Here is a 21,673-nt window from a genome sequence, read left to right as displayed (position 1 = left end):
CAGACCCAGAGCTGCGCGTCTCATACGCTGTGGACAAAGCCCATGTGATGACTTCACCACTGTCCCCTGCTCCGAGGGCCTTATATAACGGGACACGCCGCCATCTCCGGGGACTCTGCAGTCGAGCCAGATTCCTCAAGTGCTCTGGTCACTCTGCGTCCGTTCCACGTTTTAGGAGACTCCGACTATTTTTGGTAAGAAAACAAACATCTTCCAGGCTGCCAGCGAGTTTGCCAGGACACAACTTGATTCATTATCCAGCCACCAGGATACAAAGCCCTAAAAATAGCGGACTTGCTTTAGTGTTTCGTTTGGCATCAGGATGCTGGGTTCATATTAGCTGCCGTCAGTATTTTAGACTGGCTTCTTTTAATTTCCTGGGTATTATGCTCTCTGGCCGTGGAGGGCAACTTCTTGTTTATCTTTATCTCTCTTGGCTTCAGATTAAGGCTTTGTGCTTGAAGAAGAAAAAAAAAGGAAAAGCAAACTTTCCTTTTCAGTGTCCATCTGTTTAATAATTATTTTCCCTTTTCTTTTTATAACTCGCTTGTTATGCTAACATGGCTGAGTCTAAATAGAGCATCTGTATTTGATTACATTGTTCCTCTTAAATTTTTTCCCTTGTTTGTTTAATTAGAATTTATAGCGCGCCGGAGCAAGAGCCCCAGTAATGAGCAAAGCTCACGATGGCTTCCATAATGCAGCGGGCTGAGGAGCGAGCATCTGCGTTTGTCTCCGAGCTCGTTAAGGAAGAAACTGCCCGTTTTCATTTGTGTCTTTGGTGGGAGGCACTGCATTTTGATTTAAATGTGCCTCGCTTCGGATTTACCTTTTCCCCAAATGGCGTCTGTGTATCATTAAGCTGCAAAGTGAACCGTGGGGAAGCAGTGTTTGCAGAGTGAAAATGGGGCGGCTTGGCTGCACCATGAGAGCTGCATCTTCCAGGTGGACGGAGTAGCGTGGTCCTGAGCCCAGCGTCCCCGGGTTCTGCAGGGTTAACTGGCTGCCAGGCTTCTCCATTGTCACCCCGTGAATTTCCTGTGCAGCCCTGCCCGTGGGGGGCCTCTGCTTGCCTCCCATAGTATACGTGTGTGCGTGCGTGCCCGGGTTGCTGTACAGTGCTAGACAAATTGCCCTTGGTGTGTGAGTGTGCAGCAGATCAGTGGCCAGGGAGCGGTGTGGCTCGGACACCCCTCTCCGCTCAGGTCCAGACACTGCTCTGGGCCGGTTCCGCTCAGCCTCCTCATGGGACCTGGTCTGAAGCCTGTTAGCTCTGTGAGCCTGTAGGGAGCCAGCCTGGCGTCTTCCTGTGTTGGGCTTGCAGAGCACAGGGACATCGTGATGCGTGATGCGTGCTGATCATGGGACAGGCGGTGTTCCCTCACCTCTGTGATTTATTCATTGTATCGGTTGTGGGGGTTTGGGGACACTTTGAAATTTTAGTGCGATTTCAAACCTGCAGAAATTTCAAAAAGAGTATGAGCATTCTCAGGGTCTGAGTTTCTGTAGGCACCTTTTGGCTTTCTTGCTTTATCATCCCCTTTGTACTTTTTGTAAACTGCTGGAGACACAGCCCCTCTGTACTCCGAAACACTTGGCCACACCCTTCCTCAGATCCCAGGTGCTCCTTCCGTCCCCACAGATGCAGCCGAAAGAAGGAAATTTGACATCAGCCTAATTCTGTTACCTAACACAGTTTAGATTTAAATTCTTCCAATTATCCCAGTAGTAGCTATTAACTGCTTTTTCTATATATTTTGTTTGAAAACACTTGAGTTTTGATGTTCATATCTCTCTGGCTGGTTCCCCCTGTGTTACTGTATTTGATTGAATGAAAGATTTATTACAAGGTACTTGGTTTGCACATTTCTGTTTTCTGGGAGTCTTTACGAGCGTGAGATCCAGGTAAGGGCGAGCTGTGCCTTGGCCCATTTCATGTCTCTTAGAAGTCTGCTCAGGGCTAGATTTTCTAAGTGGAACCTGGGAAAGCCCTGCGGAAGGCCCCAGATGTCTCTGCCTCCCAATTATTAATGCTATTAATGACTTGTATGTTCTCGGGTTGGGTACCTCCTCGTGCTTCTGTGCTCCCCTTGTTCTGTGGCCTTGGACGGAGGATCTGCACAGGCCAGTGGGGCGGTCCTACCCACAGCTGCCTCCAGGCTGGGGTCTCCTTTCTGCGTCTCGGACCCACATCTTGGCCTGGGAAATGTCACTCTGGGCAGGGCGGGCACTTCCTTGTCTGTCTCTCCATTTCCACTGGATCGGCGGCCGTGAGGTGTTTCAGGGTTTCTCTCCGCTACTTTCTTCTGTGTCCGCTGGCGTGTGGTGCCTCCGCCGTTATTTACCTGGCTGAGAACAGCGGTGATTTGAGGAGCCGGAGCCGTGGGCAGGGTGAGCATCCCTGCCTTCCGAGTCCCATCCTGGCCTCCCGGAGGACCTTGAGTGTGCGACGGGGCTGCACTTTGCGGAGACTGAGGCTGAGAGAGGGTTGAGGACTGAGGGGACCCCACAGATAGCCGTAATGAAGACCGGACTCCTTGTCGCAGCTGCCATTTGCAGGAGCTCGGGATAGGTCTTATGAAAATGTTAGTTACTGCTCTAGAATCGTGCCTGGCGTGCAGGGTGCTCAGGGTTTAGATGAACAACGATGGTGTTTTTGTTTTTATCTTCTCTTTAGCACGAGTCCTACTCCACCATCTAGTTCTGCTGCCCATGTGGCAGGCAGGTTCCGTCTGAGTGCTGGCGGGTCTCCGTGGGGGGCCTGCCCGAACCCTTGGGAAGGGATTCTGGCCCCAGTTCCCTCCTCTCCTCCTCCTCCCTTCTTTCTGTCTCCTCCCCTCCCTCCAAGAGCAAGCTGCTCTCAATTCTTATTGCAGAACCAGGCAGCTGAGCTCCTGCTGACAGGAGGGTGACGAAGCTCCCTGCTCCTGGGGTGGCCACACTGGAGACGTCTCCCTGGCATGAGGGCTGGTGGCATCATGTTGGGTCCCGCCTGAGCCTGTGGTCAGGGAATCCAAGGGTGGAAAGGAGGAGTGGGTCTGCTGGGCCCAGGCGATAGAGGCTGAGGACAGGGAGGGGCAATGTTGGCATCGGGAAGAGGCGGACAGCGGGGACTTCGGTGGGCTTGGGCAGCAGTGAGGCGCTGGCGGGGCTGAGGTCCAGGACCGACTCCCGGCTGCCCACTTTGGGTGCACAGGACTGGGGCTTCCAGTTGCCACACAGGAAGGCAGCTGTCTGGGGCTCACTTCACGCAGTGCTTTGTCCCCACGGCCCCCGCCTGGCACCTTGCAGGGTACCCTCAGGCCCTCAGGCTCTCGGCAGCTGAGATGGGACAGACATCTCTGGAAGCGGCACCGAGTGGGTCTGGGGAGACCAGGGTCAGGGAGGAAGTTTCAGATGGCTTCTTTATTTGTTCAAAAAACAGCTGCCGAGCACCAGCATGAGAAGAAGTAGAGCTAGGAGTGAGTTCCACTGCAACTGGTGGCAGCCACAGCATCCTTTTCAAACGTGGGTGCCTGCAGACCCCGTTGGGAAGCATCCCAGGCTGAGCTGAGGGCGGTGGGGTGGGCCAAGATTAGATCCTGGGGTGCTGCCTCCCATGTGCCTGTGGGGTGTGGCCTGTTCTCTGAATTCCTCCGTGCTTGTCAACCCCTCACTGGGTTTTTAAAAATTGGAATCAGGGTCTAGCTGTGTAGTGCAGGCTGGCCTTAGTAGGTAGTGCAGGCTGGCCTGGCACGCTTAGCGATCCTCCTGCCTTGGCTTTCTGATTACAGGTGTGCATCATGTCCAGCTCTTGGTGGCTTTTTCTTGAGATTTGGGGGTGCACCCCTGTCCCCTCTGTCAACATTCGGCCCGGGATCTCCTTGCTCAAAGCTGTGGATCACTAGGCCTGTCATCAGTCTTCCTTGTTGCTCTGAGGAACACTTGAGTAAAGCATGTTGCTGCTACAACACACGGACGCCGTTCTAGTCTCCCGTGACCGTTTCCTCACCATTTTTAAATCTCTGAATAGAAAGACTGCTGCATCCTATGTTCACAGTATGTCACAGCATGACCCTTCCCAGGCCAGCAGCACACACTGGTTTTCAGGTCAGCAGCACTCCATCTCTGGGTACGTCTCCACCGTGGCCAGCTCTGCGGTGGAACCGCACAGCTCAGTGGCACTGACTGCTCCAAGCTCTCTTGGCTAGTTTGTGGGTCTGCAGCCCGGCTGGGCTTGGGTTTGGGCGGGAGCTTGGAGCAGACCTGTTCCTCGTGATTCTCATTCTTCTTGGACCAGTGGCCTCGGGGTGAGACTCCAACAGGGACTCATCTGCTACAGCCCCAGCTCAGCACCTGGGCAGTGCTATTCCTGTCCACGTCCACCAGCCCGGGCGGGTCTCGTCGCCATGCCAACCTGAGTGTGGCAGAGATGCATATTCTCTGTGAGTGGGAGCAGGTGCAGAGCCACAGGCGGGGGTGGGGATCCCTGTGACCTGTTACTGCTGGGCCGCGTGGGAAGGGCGCTGGAGGGGACAGTGTCCCGGGAAGACCCGTCAGGTCTTTTGCATGCAGCCCTGTGTCAGCCCACGCTTCAGAGACACCTGGTACCTCATACTCCTGAGTCATGTGGGGTTCACAGCAGAAATCGGGGGTGCTTCATGGCTTCCCCACCACCCCAGGATTCGCATGTTCAGGTTTGCCGAGTCGGCCACCCTTGAGCACCTGCTTTCTAACTTCATGATTTCATCACTGTCGTTTCATGTTTCTTGGTGCTTGAGAGTGTGTGCCTGTCGTAAAATCCTTCCCCTGTCATTCTGGGGAGCATCGGGGAGTGAGTAGGAGCGAGCGCCTTCCATCCGTCACAGCCCCGCCTGGCTGCTTCTTGACACCTGAAGCTCAGTGCCTTCCTGCGCCAGCCACTGTGGCTCTCATTACTGCTGCTGGAGCCCCTTGTTTCCTGGAGATGCCAGCAAGGGACCGTGGTGAAGTGGTTGGCGGGCAGTGGCTCACTGGGTCTCGAGTGTGGCTGGGGTCACAGTGTCTGTGAGAACCCCTCTGCTTGATGCTGGGCCCATGAACACAACTTCTAAGAAGCCATCAATACTGGGCTGCAGATTTAGCTCAGTGGCTCAAGCACTTGCCTGGTAAGCACGAGGTTGTGAGTTCAATCCCTGGTACCAAAACAAACAATCAAAAAGAAACCATGGGATCCCACCTGAGTTCTAACAGGTCACACCCCCAGCTGGGATCTGATCTAGAGATTTCCTCTCCGCTTCCTCCTGGGTCTTCTCCCCTCTCACATGATAACCCACTAGACTTTCTCATGCTGAGTTGAAATGTGAAGGATTTTGCCCGTGGCCAGGAGGCCAAGGGATGGAGACGAGGAGGAGGACAGGCTAGTGAACAGAATGAGGATGTGTGCTGGGCGCTCCCTCCGAGGGAGGCAGTCATTCTGTACTGCTGATGTGGACTAACAAAAGCATTTTAAAAATGCAAAGGAGTGCAAAATCCATGTATTTGGTTTATACTGATTGTCTTCATTCTTTTTCCAGTGTCTTCATTGGAATAATGGGGTGAAAGGAGACCTTGTTAGTCATCGTTTGGCTGGCCACTTGGTGTTTTCAGACTGACCATGACACTGTCCACACCTCTGGAAGGTGTGGACAGGAGTGCCCGTGTAGCTTTGACATTTCTGTGCTGGAGTCGTGGGGGCCATGGGCTCTCTAATAGCCTTAGGCAGCCATGGCTAGTTTGCAGAAATCACTGGGTTGAAAACTACCTCAGAACATAGGGCAAAGGCTCTGGACGGCTCTGGGGCCAGGGAGCATGTATCTCCAGGCAGGAGCAGAAGGGAGGCCAACCTAAGATGATTCCTGTTCTGCTCCTTCCATTCTGTGTGACCTCACGTGATTTTCTAGATCTCTTGGTGTTATGGTTGTGTCTGGATGGCCCCACAAAGCCTCATGCAGTCATAGAGGCGGCTGCAGTGAGCATTTGTGATTGGTCCGTTGTCTAGTGCTGGGATTGGGGGTGTGAGTGCTGCACCCACCCAGGGGTGGAGCTGGCCGACTATATAAGGGAGGGAAGCAGACGTGCTTTCCCCGTTTTGCCCTTTTTGATCGTCCTTTGTAGCTGCCATGAATGGCTGCCCCTTTGTCATGCCACCCTGCCTTGGAGCCAGCTGAGTGTGGACTGAAACCTCCAAAAACTGAGCTCACTAAACCTTTCCTTCCTTCATTTTGGGTGAATTTTGTCTCAGCAATGAGAGAAAAATAACCGAGACATTTGGTGACAAAGCAGGTCTCCTCTCTGGAGTGACTGGAAGACAAAGCAGGGCGTGCGGGTTTGCTGATGCAGTACGAGTCTCATGTGGAGGCCCTCGGGGCCCTAAGGAGCGTGCGTGGGCGGGTGGCGGGGAGCAGACCGCACGAGGGTCCTTCATCTCTGGGCGTGCATCGTGGCTGCCCGGCTGAATGAATTCTGGGTCGCTTCCTGTTGTAGTCAGGGGTTGTACACAGAGAACAACTAGGATTAGGACATGGAGTTTATAATATTTTTGTAATGGTCACTGGAAGTTAACACAGGAAAATGCAGGAAATCTATCCACAACACCAAAGACATAGATTATTTAATCAAGAGCCAAAACCCCATGGCAGTGTCCCACATGAGTCCAGATAAAAACCCAGAGCTCAGGACAGTGCCTCCCACCAGTCCAACTGGAGGTCCAGAGCCCACAAGAAGGACTCACGCTAGTCTCTTTTACGGATCCGTGCTGGAAAGACCCAAGGGTCAGCGGTGGAAGCCAGAAAGTCTATGCCAGCAGGATGAAGGCGCTGTGCTAGTGGGATGAGGGTTCTACACTGGAGCTAAGTCACACTCACAACAAAGACCAGGGCTATCCTGAAAGGCACCACAGCTGTCCTCAGCGACACGGAGGCCCCGAGCTCCTCCGACGACAAGCACAATCTGGTACGTGTCAGGAAGCAGCGTGACGAGTTCATCCTGGAGACCAGGCAGCACATGTCTTCCCCTCTGAAGCCAGGAAGCAAAGCTCGATGTGAGGACCAAGGCTTCTCCAGGAGAACCAATAACTCAGACAGCACCTCGTAGGAGAACCCACAATGCCTCCTTAACACCTCAACCCTCTACACCTCCCTTCTTCTCCACCTATTTATCCTGGCAACCCTCCTCAGGTGGACCGTCTTCGCTCAATGCATGCTGATGTAATCCAGCTGGCGTTAAGCTGACCACCAGTTCTCAACCTATAACACTTCCTGTGAGATGCGCTTGATAATGAACCCCCGGGTGTGGGGTGCCTGCTGGCTTGGGTCTAGGTGTGCTGGACCTCTTAAGCCATTCAGTCTCCAGCAGGACTTTGTGAAGCATGTTCCACAGCTGCTGCCGCTGACATTTTCAAATGAGGGAAACTGAGGCCATCAGGTCAGTGGATAGAGCTCATCCTACTGATTTGTGGTGCTGCGGCTGAGCAGAGCACTGCTCTGCGGTCTGCAGGGTCCTGGTGCCCACACGTGGAGGTGTGAGCTGACCTCTGTGGACCCCGCTGTCGCCTTCCTGTGGTCCCATTTCAGGCTCTGGATTCTGTCTGCCTGACTCCCTGTCTCTTAGCCAATGCCCCTGTGTCCGGCTCCAGTGGCCAGCCTTCCGTAGCTGCCAACTTCTGGACCCATATCGCTCGGCTCCCAGGTGGGATTATTCAGTGACCTCCTGTCTTTGTGTGGCCCCTTTGTTTTTAAATTTTTTTTTGTCTTTTTAATTTTTTTTAAAATCGGTACCAGCGATTGAACTCACGACCGCCTGCTTGCAAGGCAGGCGCTTATGCTGCTGAGCTAAGTCCCCAGCCCCCTGTGTGGACACTTGAACGTCTCTCCCCGTCCTCAGCTGAGCATCTCCCTCATGGCTTTTCCTTCTGAACCCCTAAGCCTGCTCCTTCTAGAAGCACCCTTCCCCGAGGTGGACAGGTGAGATAGGCGGCCACCCGTGGGTCTCCTTATGCACCTGCTCTGCCCCTCTGGCCCCACAAAAGTCCTGCCCACTCACTGTTGCCCAGAGTCTATCCTGTGGGCCACTCTGCCAGCCCAGGCTGCCCTGCCGTTCCCCCAGATCCCTGCAGCGCTGGCCTGCGCGGTCTCCGTCCTCTGGCCTTTCAGTCTTCAGACCTGAGCTTGCGCTGTAGGCAGCAGGACCTTCCCAGGACACACACGGATTGTGTCAGAGACCCCTAGTGCCCTCAGGAGTCAGGCCGCTGTTCCTCCCTGGGCTCCCGAGGCTGGACCAGGCCTGGTCCATCCTGCTTTCTCCTCCACCCCTTTCTGCTCCCACAGGGCAGCCCTCTCACTCTCAGACCTCTGCACACAAAGCTGTCATTTTGCCTGGACAATTCTCAATCCTTCGACTCACTTTCAGCTTTTAGTCATTCTTTAAATACTAGTTTAAAGGGAAAACTTCCCAGAAAGCCGTTCTTGACTTCCCTTGCCTTTGTCGGGTGCTTCTTGCTGCCCTGTGTGACACTTGCTGTAATTTATTGTAGTTGCTTATTTGAGCAGCTCTCTGGCTGCACGGAAAGCCCCTAAGGCCAGGTTCCGTGTGGGTCTCGCTCATTACTGCTTCCATTGAAACGAGCTCAATGTCTGGCTCCAGTGGAAGCGTGACAGTTATCCACTGGATATTAAATGAATGCTATATAAAACATCAAAGGCTATGCGTTCCCGAAACAGGGCCCCCCAGAATTCAATGTGCCTTTGTCCTTCATGGGGCACCAAGGGGGAGGGCAGAGCCGAAGGCAGATCTCTGCTTTGTTGAAGTCATCAAGGTGACACCGAGGTGAAAGGCAGACTCCTCCTCTTCTTGTTCCTGAGTTCTCTGCACTTGGTGAGCTGGGGCGGGGGGATCTGGAGGGTGTCTAAGTGCAGAAGAAGGGGCGGGCGGGGCCTGTTTCCATACCAACGGCATTCGGGCGCCCCTCGCAGCCTGGGTTCCCAGCTCGTCCAGCATGAAAGTCTTTTCCCGGCAGGAGACGGGCTCTTTGGAGACTGGGGAAGCTTTGAAAGCAGGACTGGTGTTCAGGGTCCACACTGAGCCTGGCCATCGTGAAATGTGGCCTCCACAAGGGTCTGTATCAAAGCCAGTCAGTGCGCAGGAGCAGAAGAGGTGAGCCCGGAGGAGACGGCGTCAGTGCTGCCAGGGACCTTCCCCCAGCTCGCTTAGCGCCCTCTTTCCTCCACGTCCATGCAGTTTAATTTCCTCCGGTATCCATCTCTCCTGTTACCCTCTCAGCTCCTCCCACGGCCTTTCCTCCATGATGCAGTTTGCAATTTGTCACCTTACTCGGTGACTTGGTAATGGTCTGGTCCACTCCACAGTAGCCCCTGGCTGTCCCGCTAACTTCCCTCAGCCCTCTCTGACCACCAGAAGGAAAGTCCACCTGCGGGGCTGTGGACACCTTGCTCCTCACGCTCCCTGAAGCCTCGCCTGACGCAGGCACGTGGAGGGGCCTCACCATCCGTGTGGCTGACAGAGTATCACTGTGAGGAAAGGCCTGGCTGTCACACGTGTCACCGAGGGTCTCAGCGTGTCCCTGGGGCTGGGGATTGAGCCGAGGACCTCGAAGGTGCTGGGCGAGCATCCTGCCTGGAGCCGCAGTGTTGCCCTGAGGTCCAGGGCTCTGCGGCTGACTTTGGGGCCAGCCGGTCCCGATTTTGTGCTGTGCTGCCCCTCGGCCTGCACTGAAGGGAAAGGCCACGAGGTTAGGATCCAAAAGATGATGAGCGAGGCGCTTGTGTGGGGAGGTGCCGGCCGGAGCAGAGGACCAGGAGGGGAGCCGGGACTCCCCAGGTCAGAAGGGGGAGTTGTGATAGGCCGTGAAGTCTGGCAGGGACCGCAGTGGCCCGTGTGGGCCATGTGCAATGACCACGTTCATTGTGGGCAGTGGTGAGTATACCTAACACACCTCCGTTCTGTGCCCCTTACCATCTGCAAAAGATCGTATTCTCTGTTTCCTATGATCTACTTTTATTTCACTCTTTGCTTCTACTTTGGATTTCTCATCCAAGAGAAACCCCATGTGATATTTAAGCTGTTTTGTCTGATTTATTCCTCACTGTGGTCTCTCGGTGCCTCCATTTTCCCTTAGATGACTGAAGTTTTCCTTCTTTGTGGCTGAGTAGTACTCCATTGTGTGCAAATACCATTTTTTTCCGGTGGGTACAGCCACTCTCAGAAGCCTGGGGTGGGAGGGGATGGAATGAGGAAGAAGCACCACAGATTCTCTCTTCCGCCCTGTGATGCCCCCATGGCGCTGCTCCATGGGAGTGGGGTGCCGGGTAGCACCGTCCATGCAGGTCAGCCCTCTGGGCCTATGGGGCAGTGGAAAAGCCAGCAGGTGCCACTGCTGCGGGCGTCCCCTCCGTAAGCAAGCTCCTGCCATGTCTGGTGTGGCAGCTCCTTGACGTCACCAAATCCGTATGCCTCCCACTTCTCCGCTGCTGTTTGCCCCTGCCCTCTGTGCCAAGCATTGAACCAGGGAGCACTGGAAGGTGCCACCCGCTGTGCGGGCCAGCCTGCGACCCCTGCCTGTGGTCAAGCACGTGGACATCACACGTGTCCAGACGTGGCATGTGGAGGAAGTGTGAGCCGAGGCCCTGGTTTCCAGCCCTGGCTCGGCCGTCTCTAACTGCAGGAGCTTGGGAAGGTGCCTCGGTGTCTCCGTCATAAGGCTGAGCGGGTAAAGTGGGGCTAGGTACGCTGCAGGGATCACACGAGTTACAGCCCGCAGAAGAAGCCCCCACCCTCAGTGAGCTGCAGGAACCTTCTCTACTGTTCTTCTGCACTGGAATAGGGAATCATCCTCCCCGAGGGCTGCTCTGCCAAGTGTGGAGGTGGCTGTGCTGTGTTGTTCTGTCATGCTCTGTGCCCTAATGGGGAGCTCCCGACTGCTGTGCCCCCTGTGTGCCCAGTCCCCGGCCATTTCCCGCCCTGCATGTGTCACTGCCCTGCGCTCGGATTCTGTTTTCCATACCGGGCTGTGAGCTCTGTACTGATAAGAGCAGGTAATTAATTGAGATTTGGCCTGATGAAGAAGTCCCATAACACAGCAGGGCTTCGCCTCCAGATAAGGCCTGACAGCTCACTGGAGGGCTGGGGGGAGGCGCGGGTTTAGGGGACCTCTGTCTGTCCTTGTTGGCTCACATGGTTGCTGAGCCAGGACTGCCCCTGCACGGCACCGAGAGCGGGTGAGAACCTGTTCTTCGTACCCGCTTCCCGCGGCATCTGAAGTGGGTCTCAGCCCGCTCCCTTTCCAGCCACGGTAGGGAAGAGATTTGCCTGGTTTCAAACATCGCGTCACAGCCTCGATTTGCAGTGAATTCCACCACGTGGAAGGTGGCTTCGCTCAGGAGAAGGGAACTCCTTCAATCAGCGTAGGACTTCGGGTGTTTGAGGGGAGAAAAGGAAACGAGTGTCAATTTACCACGTATGGTTTTTGGTTTCCTTCCATATCTTTTTCTTCTGTGACACTGTGGGACCCGGGCTTGAGAGACGCTGGTGACCGTGCAGGGTAGACGTCACACGGTGCCCCGTCTCAGAGATTGTCCTGGTCCAGGTTGGGAGGGTGCTTTCTGTCCTGCTCTGTGTCCCCTGCCATCCCTGTCACACCCTGTCATCACGTGACAGGTGCCACCAAGTGCACACTGCAGGCCCTCGGGTGTCACTTGGGTAGGAGGGGTGTGTGGATATTTTGGAGCCCCGCTCCCTGCCGTTCTGTGTTCTGCGTCATGATGGCCCCAAGCTCTCCTCCCTGTGAGGAGTGGAGGAGTAAACGGACGTGGATTTCTGCTAAGAGAGGAGAGCGGTGGCTGTGGGAACTTCAGGGGTAATTTAGCTCCGCTACCTCCTGGTCTTGTGGAGTTTGTCCACCACATTTATTGTTATTTTCATGCCACATTAAAATCCTAAATGGCCGGGGATGGAGCTCAGTGGTGCAGCGCCTGCCCGGCAAATGTGAGGTCCTGAGCTCGCTAGCTGGCACAAAAACCCAAAAGCCTAAGTGTACTGATCCTGCTTCCTCACAAAGTGTCTTTCCTCTCTCCTAAATTACTTTCTTTTGTAGTACATATATGTAGTACACACATGTGGTGCATGCAGTACATGTATGTAGTATGCACACGCAGCACACAAATGTAGTACACGCATGTGGTACGCGTGTACTGTGTAGTACACATGTGGTACATGCATGTAGTGTGAATGTAGCTCATAATGCCCACATTCCTTGTGTGAAGTGAACACCCGTACACAGCACACCTCAATCCCTTCTTCCTGTCCGCCCTCCCTCTCTTCCCCTCCCATCTGAGCAAGCTCTCTTTCTCTGCCTCTATCACCCACCTTTTATTTTGCTCTTTCTGCCGTGGGCGTCTCCTACGAGAGACACAGTGGGATTTTTAAGTTCCTGTGTCTCATTAATGTCACTGAATGTCGTGGTCTCGGGGTGCATCCGTTTTTGTTCATATGACTTCCTCCATTTCACAGAGAATATTTCTCCTCTTTGGCGGTGGGTTCTGTCGACGCGAGGACTTGTGTGGGCCTCTGGCCCCTCCACATGTGTCCCAAACGGTCCAGCTGTGTCTGTGGTCACCTTTGCCCTGGCCGGCTGGGTTCTGCACACTCACCCGCTGTGCTTGATGCTCTAGGACGTCTTTGCCCGAACCTAGCACGTGTCTCATCCCGGGTTATGCTAGCAGCTGAGCTTTCTGGCCGCATGTGCCCCCCAGGAACCCCCAAATCGGCCAGCCTGCCACTGTGCACGGTCTCCTTCAGGGGAGAAAAGGCCGAGTTCTGGGGTTGCACAGGTGCAGGGCGCCCTCGAGCCCAGAACCCACTGCTGTGTGGTAAACCCCCACGTTTCCTGGGTCCCTTTCAGCACTTACCCCGTCTCAGTGTCACGAGCTGCTCCTATAGCTGAGCCAGGCCCTTCCCTCCACTTCTGAAGAGGACCGGTGCTCCTCAGATCTTCGTCTGGGTAACTGATCCTCCAAAAGTGGATTCACACATTCAGAGCATTCTTCTAGGCGCTCCTGCTCCCAGAACTGCAAACAGAAAAATCTGCTGGGCTCAAAATAAGGATGAACGTTCAAAGAAGCACAATTTCAACCTTGAAAAGAAGGTTAAGTGATTTAAAAAACATGGTGGTAAACGCACAGTAGCCCTGCTCATGGAAAAGTGCCCGCATACGCTGAGTGGGCAGTTGAGGGGTCCAATCTTCATGGTGTAGCGAAGGAAATGTTCACAGGCTTTCCAGAGAAACCGCCCTGGGGTCACCCGCTCCTCACTGGCAGTCTGACCTTCTTTATAGCGGACAATTTTATTCTTTCTTTTTTAATTAGTCCGTGTTTACAGGACATAATAGCCACACATGTGGAGTTGGTGCTTTTCCTTCTGCATGGCAGCGTAGTACTCCACTGTGCATACATACCACATTCTCTTTACGCAGCCTCTGTTGATGGATGTGCAGGCCATGTCCAGAACTTAGCTATTATGAACTGTGCTGTTATAAAAGTGGTTTTGCATGGATCACTGTGCTGTGATGTCTTTAACTCTTTGGGGAAGATACTTAGAAAGGGAACAGCTGGGTCAAATGGAATTCTAGTTTCAGTTTTCTGAGAAATCTCCATACTGGTTTTTTAGTGGTTTTACTGGTTTACAATCCCACGGACCCCATAGAAGGTTCCTTTTCCCCACCGCCTCACCAGCGTTTGTTACTATTTGACTTCTTGATGATGGCCATTTTTTTCAGGGGGCAGACGGAGTCTCGGTGTTGTTTTAATTTGAGTTTGTCACATGGCCACAGAGGTGGAGCATTTCTCTGTGTGTTTATTAGCCATCCAGACTTCTTCCGAGGGCATCTATTCATTTCCCTCGCCTGTTTGTTGATTGAGTCTTTTATTTGGTATACTCTGCACACGAGTCGTCTGTCTGAGGCCTGGCTGGCTGTGTCTTCCCACCCTGCAGGCTGTCTTGGTCTCAGGGCTGGTGATTAACTTCTCTGAGTCTCAGCTTCAGCACCGGCGTAGGAACATCTGCCGCCACCCCGGCAACTGGCAGGCTCGTCAGTGCAGCAAGACTGTTCTGTCGTGTGTTGATAAATACACTGAATTCAATTATTACAAAACCTCATTAATTCTGTCTGCTGAATTAATGCTATTCGGATAGGTTGAGCAGAATTCTTCTATTTCTTGGCTGAGAAGAAAGGATTCGCTAAGCAATTCTCCTGTCAACCAGAAAGAAGATAAGAAGAAAAGTTGAGCTACTTAAAGCCTTTGGAAACTCCGACTGGCAAATAAAGAGTGAGCTCTTCTGGAAACAGTCCTGCCCGAGAGGGCTGGGGAGCCGGCCGGCCTAGGCTCCTGGCAGCTTCCGCGGGGTTCACAAAGGCGTCCTCAACACTCGCCTGTCATCCGGACGGCTCATCCTTCCTCCCCGAACCCCATCTGCGGCTTCTCTAACGCTGGGAAAGCTGGCGCTGACTGCAGGAAAGCGCTGTTCACTGAGCGCAGGGACTGTGGGAAGGACCCGCGCTCCTGGGTCCCTCACTCACATCATCCAGTCCCCTCGTTCATCCACGGGGTGCCACTGACAGCCACAAAGGCCCTGGCAGCCGCCTACTGAAGCGGAAGGCTTTTCCTCCTGGCTCCAGGTGCAGAGGTAAGCGTCGCCTTCTCTCCTAACGAGAAAGTGCCTCTCCTTTCTCTGCTTGGCAGCCCCAGTGGGCAGATGCCGGGGTCAGATCGCAGGCGGTGCTGAATAATGACAGCTATTTTGCATCGTGCTCTATCCTTTGAATCAAGCAAGACTTCATTGTTTGGCACTCAGCAGTGAAAGCAAGGATGGCCCGGGCCGTGGGAAAAGCTGGAAAGATGCCGAATTAGCAGGCAGCGGGCTCCTCTCCTGTGTTCAGCCCAGTTGCCGCAGACTTGAGCCTCAGGCTGGGCACACAGGACCCCTCACTGTCGCTCTCCACCATCCTATGGTGCACTTGCTTATTGCGTATGTGTCTAGAATCTGGCAGATTTTTGCCATTCGTTCTGGGTTCAGCGTCATTGAAAAGTAATTAGCAATAGAGAGCCGGACTTTAATGCCTTTATTTCAGTTGAAATGTGTGTGACCTGGAAGCTGTGGCCGGGCTCCTGGAGAACAGCACGATCTCAAGGCTCTGGGGAACGCAACTGCCAGGAGCTCTGACTCCGCGTCAAGACGTTCTGGATTCAAATCCCCAAAGCTTCACCGAGGGGCTCTGTGGCCTCTGTGGATCACAGCGTCTGCATCCTGCAGGAAGGAATGGGTGTGTGAGCCATAGAAGAGGTGGTTCATGTTCAGCTGTACCTGTGTACGTGCTTGTCCTTGAACAGTATAAAAAACCAGCAGTCACACGCTCATGGTCCAAGATGTTTGAATGAGGCTACAACGGCTTCTTGAGGCAACTGCTCACTGGGTTCACTCAGCCCTGGGAGGACTGTAAGGCAGATGGCTTATGGGTACTTGGGTTTTTTTTTTTTTTTTTTTTTTTTTGTCTTTTTGGGACAGGGCCTCACTATGCAGTTCAGGCTGGCCTTAGGCTCACTTTGTAGCCCAGGCTGGTCTCAAACTTACAACGATCCTCCTGCCTCAGCCTCCCGAGTGCTGGGATGACAGGCGTGCGCCACCATGCCTGGCTTTTACAGGTGCTTTTGGAAATAGCCAGAAGAGGCAACCAGCATTCATACGAATACTTGCCGTGCCGAAGCTGGGTCAGCGGGGAGGATGTGTTAGACTCGGGGTCTCCGTGTTCCGGAAACAGCTTCTCCAAGTCCTCCATCGTGTTCCTCTGGGCAGCTGAGACTTAGGCTGATGCATGGTTTGGGGAGCCATTTTCCACAGTTACTGATCCCCAGTCTTTCTCCTGCCATAAATCTAACCATTTTGCTGAGGTCTTCGTGCACTCGTCCGCTCACAGGGATCTAAGCTTTGGGAGGGCAGAAGCCAGGCCCAGCTTGGAAACAGTTTCACCCCATGAGCTAATACCAGACCTGGCCCACAGCAGGCCAGCTATAGCTGTAGGAGGAGCAGGAAAGGGGACAGTCCCCGGATGGTTACGCGTGTGTGACCCTGGGAGTGCCAAATGGTCAGAAGGAAGGCTCTGGAGAATGTCTCTCTTCCTTTAGGGCCTTTCTGGTTAGATTCATTTAGCAGTTTGGTCATTTATGAGAAGACAGAGAGGATTTCGTGGTCATATAGGCATATCCAATGCCATTTTAATTATCTCAACAATCTAGATTCCAGGTCAGTAAGACTGAGTAAATGAATGGACAGAGGAAACAGAAGTGCCTGCGTTTAGATCTAAAACTCGGTTGCTTAGGGAGGCAGTGAGACCAGCGGGACGGAGACCAGGTTGTGCCGCAGGTCTGTGCAGGAGACTTGGGGTCCTGTGAGCCCCAGGTTCCCTGGTCCAGTCATGTCCAATGTCCATCACACAGTAACCGCTGCTGGGCTCCGTCGAGCAAGAGAACAAACCGAGAAGGCCTGCAGTGGAGGTTCCGGCTCGTTTGTCTCGGGAAGGGTCTGTTGCCTGGTTTCATTTTGTTCTCTTTACTTCAGGCCCAAAGTGGTTCTCAGGAGCAGGGGGCCAAGCGCCTGTCCCCCGCTGGACGCTGCCTCCCCCGAGCTCTCTGGCTCAGGCCCTGGGCCTGGCCTGGCGTCCACGCCCTGGGATGGTTGCTTCCCTCTTCCAGGGCTCCGTCTCGCCATCTGATGCACACGAGAGCCACGGCCCCATGGCTCTCCCCTTGGGGGAGAAAGAGTTGTCACTGAAAGCTTCCGTCGAGGTCCCCAGTGACCCCTGTTGCTAAAATGAGGGGCAAGTGCAGCATCACGGCCAGGGCCGGGCGTCAGATCAGACAAGTCTGGCCGTGAATCCTCACGGTTCTTCTGCTCAGCTGTGGGACCCTCCTCCCTCCGCACCCATACAACAAGGGTGCAGTCACCATCCCTCAGGTTGTGAGAAGCTGTCCACTGTCATTTCTGACACTTCCCCGTCAGCTCTGGGCTGGCCACACCACCTCCATCCTGGAGAGGTTTCTGTAGTGCGGGAGTACAGGCAGGCAGTAGAACACAAGGTTTCTGAAGATGCTGTTGTTTTGAGGTTTGCTTTCTCTAGAGCATTCCCTCTTGGGAGTCAGAGGAATACAGTGCCAGCTCTGCATGGCTTTGCCCATCCAGGTGATACAGCTGTTGCTGATCCACCCTGTACTCACTGCTCAGATGGACAGACTCACACTCTTGCTGCCCCAGGGCTTTTGCACAAGCTCTTTCCTCAGTGTGGGCTTTTCCCAAAGGCCCCGCAGGGCTGGTTCCTCCTCACTGTTCTCTGTCCAGGAGCCAAGTCCTCAGAGTCCTTCAGCCTCTCCCTGTGATGCTGCATCTCAGACTCCCCCTTCTCACCTTGTTTCATTGCCAGCGGTGTCACTGCATTTTGTGTGTGCTGGGGACCGAACACGGACCTTGTACATGCACCACAGCCACGAGGCACTTGTTGGCCCTGGTCCCACAGGAGCAGGCACTTTGCTTGTCACCTCTGGTGCCTGGTGCTTTTTCTAAATGACCGAAAATCAATAGATGGGTAAACAGATGAGAAGGCAAAGTGGGGAGGGGGGAGAAGAGGGGGGGGGCCAGGCAGCGGAGCAGGGCACCCAGGGGGTAAATCGAGGCTCTGGACCCACCCGCATGGTCAGAATGGAAGAGCAGGGCCAGTGTCTATTAGGCAGAGGGGGGCTTTGGTGCCACCTGCCTGGCACCCCGTCTCCCGGGCACCTGGTGGCTGCTCCCGGGAGATCGTCCTCCTCTTCCTGCGGCGCAGGAGAGCGTCGAGGTGTGTACTCTTCAGAAGGTAAAGCGTATCCCTGGAAAGAAGCTGGCCTCGGGGCTGCTCCCCAAGCCCTCCCACCCCCAGGAGACGCCAGCCTAGCCGCGCCTGCTGGCCTGGCAGAGCGGTCCTGGCAGCCTCCCGGGGTCCCAAGAAGCCGGCCGAGGGGGCTGGAGTCAGGCGCCGGCTTACCTGACTTTTTAAAGTTTAGTGTCCCTCCTTTTAAACATGGGAATGGAGACGGTTCTGAAGATTAAACGGCACAGCACAGAGGGAGTTTAGCTCCACACTTGGGCAACGGTGTTCAATTAAAATGTGTTACCATGAGACCTTTGGGACCCCCTTTCTCACTTAATCAGCCCCTGGGGGTCTCAGACAGAGGGTAACCGGAACCCAGAAAAGTTGCCTGGAAAGATGGGGATAGCCTGGAGAGCCGGAGGCCCAGCTGGCCCACCAGGCTCTGGGGGAGACACGGGCCCAGCAGTGGGGTCCCAGGAGCAAGGGTCCAGAGCTGTCCCTAGACGCTGCCCATGGGCAACTCGGTGGCCAGCGCCCTTGTAGCTGCGGGATCTGGGATTTAAATGCCCAGTGGGGAAGTCAGATGGGCTCCACCCTGCATCCAGCAAAGTAGGAGCCTGAAGCTGGTGCCCTCCAGAGCCACCTTGGAGCTTCGGGGACGATCCTGAGGACAGGACACCGGCAGACAGAAGCACAGACCACTGCTGCCAGGCGTGCCTAGGACCTGATGCTCGACTGCACCTGCCGGGTTCTTCAGGGTCTTCCCACTGAATTGTGGGTGTTTTCCATCATAACCCAGCATTCTTTCTGTCTGTCTTCCTAGGTAGTGGCTTCTATGGTGCGAATCTGCCATTCATACAGTCAACAAATACTGAGCACTGCTAGGCGCCCCACCCAATTCCAGGCTGCTTTCAGTGACTGGAGGACTCCAAGCCCTGGAGCAGGGCTGACATAAGGGGCGAAGGTGCCGGTGGTCCGGTGCTGAGGAAGAAACCCTGGAGGACAGGCAGGCCATGTGGGGTTGGTTACCCATGTTGATATGAGCCCGTCCTCCCTAGATCCTGTTTTGGTGACTTTGTTTACCTGTCTGCCTTCACTGACTGTGCAGTCTCCCTCCAATAGGAACGGGCACCTCGGAGATCCCAGCGCCTGCGTCCTGGTCGTTGAGTAGACACCTTTGTCCTAGGCTCTTGGGTGACCGCCTCTGCTGCAGGTGAGCCGACTGGTCACTCTGCCGAGGGTGCTGCAGGTGGCCCGGACGGCGGGGAGAAGCATCGCTGGCCGCCTTGCTGGCTCTGTGCCGGCCTTGACTGCCTAGTCGGCTAATGAGACGTTCGTTGAATCCGCATGAAGCCAGCTTGTCTTCGCTGCCTTCTCAGGCTGGTTTCTATTTCTCTCCCCCACTCCTTCCTTCGCCTCCTCCTCCCCCTTCTTGTCAGATGCGCTTTCTGAATTTAAGACCAGCTCTGAGATTTAAATAAGAAAAATATCCGCCCCTCGCCGCTGAAGAGCAGGACAGGGCAGAGCTTCAGGACATCTCTCGGGGACTCGTGTTTGGCTGCAGTGGTGCTGGTTGCCTGGGGTCCAGACGTGGCCTCCTTGGTGGCAGGACCTGTGGCCTTTGGTGGCCGTGGGGCAGGGCAGCTCTGCACACAGCTTGGGTCACAGTGGTGGCCATGTTCGCAGTGGTCAGCTGTGCTGTGAGTATATTTAGCTTGTGCTGCATGCCCCCGAGTGGGTGAACGTCAGCTGTTTCCTGTTAGTTGTGTTTTGGAGCATGCTGTGTTTTTTCCAGATGAATGAATATTCAGCTTTTCCCATTTCCTGAGGAAAGTTAAGGTTGGATTCTGAAGTACAAATCGCCAACTTTATTAGATCAAGTTAAAACTAAATGCAAAGAGCTATTGACTCTATTTATAAGTGCTTGCGAAAATACACTACTCAATACAGAGGCCATATTTTGGATGCAAAAATGGGTGTCACGCACAGACCGGAAAGGGTTTTACTCACCATCAGCCCGGCTGAAGGATGGGCAGAAGCAGTGATTAAAAGGTCTTGGTAACTACGCTGTGCCTTCATATAATATCCAAGGCTGTATTTTTAAAAATCTGAATGCCTTTAGACTTTCACCTCAAGAGTGTATAAACTCTGAATTTATATATGCAAATCAAGATGTGTAAAGTATTTTTAGAATTATCATTGCTACAAAGGGATTCACCTCAGACTACTGAAAGAGTAAACCTAGCCAGTTGAATTTCCCTGTTTGTTCATAAACCACAGACTTCCACGTAGGGATCCTTTTGTGTTGTGTTGTTTTGTTTTTTTGTCTTTTTTAAGACAGGGTCTTGCTTGTCTTGAGCTCACTTTGTAGATCAGGCTGGTCCTGAACTTGCAACGATCCTCCTGCCTCAGCCTCCTGAGTGCTGGCATTACAGGCGTGCACCACCATGCCCGGCTGCAGGTGGAGCTCTTTTGGTACTGGGGATGGAACTCATGACCTTGCACTTACTAGGCAAGCACTTGAACTGCTGAGCTGATCCCCGCCCTCCAGGTAGAGATCTTAAAGGACAAGTTAAGACCAAACTGAAGTAGATGCTAAACGGATGGGAGGGTTTTGAAGTGAGTCATGTCCTGTCTGTGACAGCATGAGGTGGCTCTCAGCTGGTCCCCTGTTAGCACACGTGGAGGTGGGTGAGAGCCCAAGCCTCAGCCCTGTGCTCCTGGGTTCCTTCTGTCTCAGCACCGGCCGCTCTCAGTCGTGATTTAAATTAGCAGATGCATTTGCAGTTGTCTCCGCCCGCTGATGCTGCTGCACCCGAGCACCTCAAACTGGGACACTGATATGGAACAGAAGCGTGGCAGGTCGTGGCGCTGGCAGCTCTGGTGTCTGCCCTCAGCGCTGCAAGCTCGCTGGAGGACGGCACAGAGGGTTAGAGGGCTGGTGCCGTGCCAGGGTCTCAGGACCTTATTACCTCTCGATGCCATTACATGGGAAGGTAAATCTCAGTTTGAAAGTTGGAGGGACAGAAATACACAGTAAGTTATAAAATTTCTCTGTCTGTATGCGTTTCCGTGAAAGTAGATCTTCGGTACTTATGGCTGGGGTGTACTCAGCAGGCTCCCTGGACCTGTGTCCCTTCGCGTCCACATTCCTGCCATCCCACTTCCGTCACTGTCTCATCAATCTCTGAGAAAAAAAATCTGGCAAACAGGATGTGTTCAGCGTTTGGGGACACACCGAGGACACTTGTCCCACGCACAGAGTGCATCTCCTCGGACTCTGACTGGCTTCCACATCTTAGCAATGCAGAGGTCTCCCAGTGGCATCTTTCAGGTTGTAATATGTTTGGACGTCCACAACGCGAGTCTGAGGGGAGGAGAAAATATAGAGACCTCACCCTGCATCCTTCTCTTAAAACTTGTGCCTGCGAAGGTGACCTTGTAGGAAGCCAGCCCTCTTCTGTTGCATGAGTGTAAAGGTTACGCTGAATAAGAAAAATGTTCAGAATCCATCTTCAACCAGAATTCCTCGATTGCAGGAACTAAAAATGAAACCATAACTGTCATCCCTAAAGCACTCAGAGGCTCAGAACTCGCCTTACCGTGGAAACGTGTCGCTGCTGTTCTGTGCTCCAAGGGACACAGTTACTAGCTGCGTGGCAAAGTTCTTATTTCTGCTGTAAATATACCTGGGTCTCTGCTAACTGCTTAGAAGAACAGGAGGCTTTGGTGAACCTGATCAGGTACATTTTGTCGTGATCAAGACAT

At 53.9% G+C, this 21,673-nt stretch overlaps 1 protein-coding gene across 4 annotated transcripts in view; it reads left to right on the top strand.

Moving 5' to 3' along the window:
• Ncald (neurocalcin delta) overlaps window positions 1-21,673 on the top strand; it is a 265,706-nt gene that overhangs the window by 76,664 nt on the left and 167,369 nt on the right. The window contains exon 1 of one of the 4 annotated variants that reach the window (XM_013143821.3): window positions 148-194. The exons of the other annotated variants lie outside the window; for them this stretch is intronic. The gene's annotated coding sequence lies outside the window, so the exon portion shown is untranslated. Of the gene's footprint in view, window positions 1-147; window positions 195-21,673 lie in introns of those variants that run through there. 4 annotated transcript variants of the gene reach the window in all.

This window comes from Cavia porcellus, unplaced genomic scaffold (assembly GCF_034190915.1).
Source record: "Cavia porcellus strain 051 isolate PalLab524CR breed Dunkin Hartley unplaced genomic scaffold, mCavPor4.1 scaffold_10, whole genome shotgun sequence".
NCBI lineage: Eukaryota > Metazoa > Chordata > Mammalia > Rodentia > Caviidae > Cavia > Cavia porcellus.
This window is presented reverse-complemented; position numbering and strand designations above follow the sequence as displayed.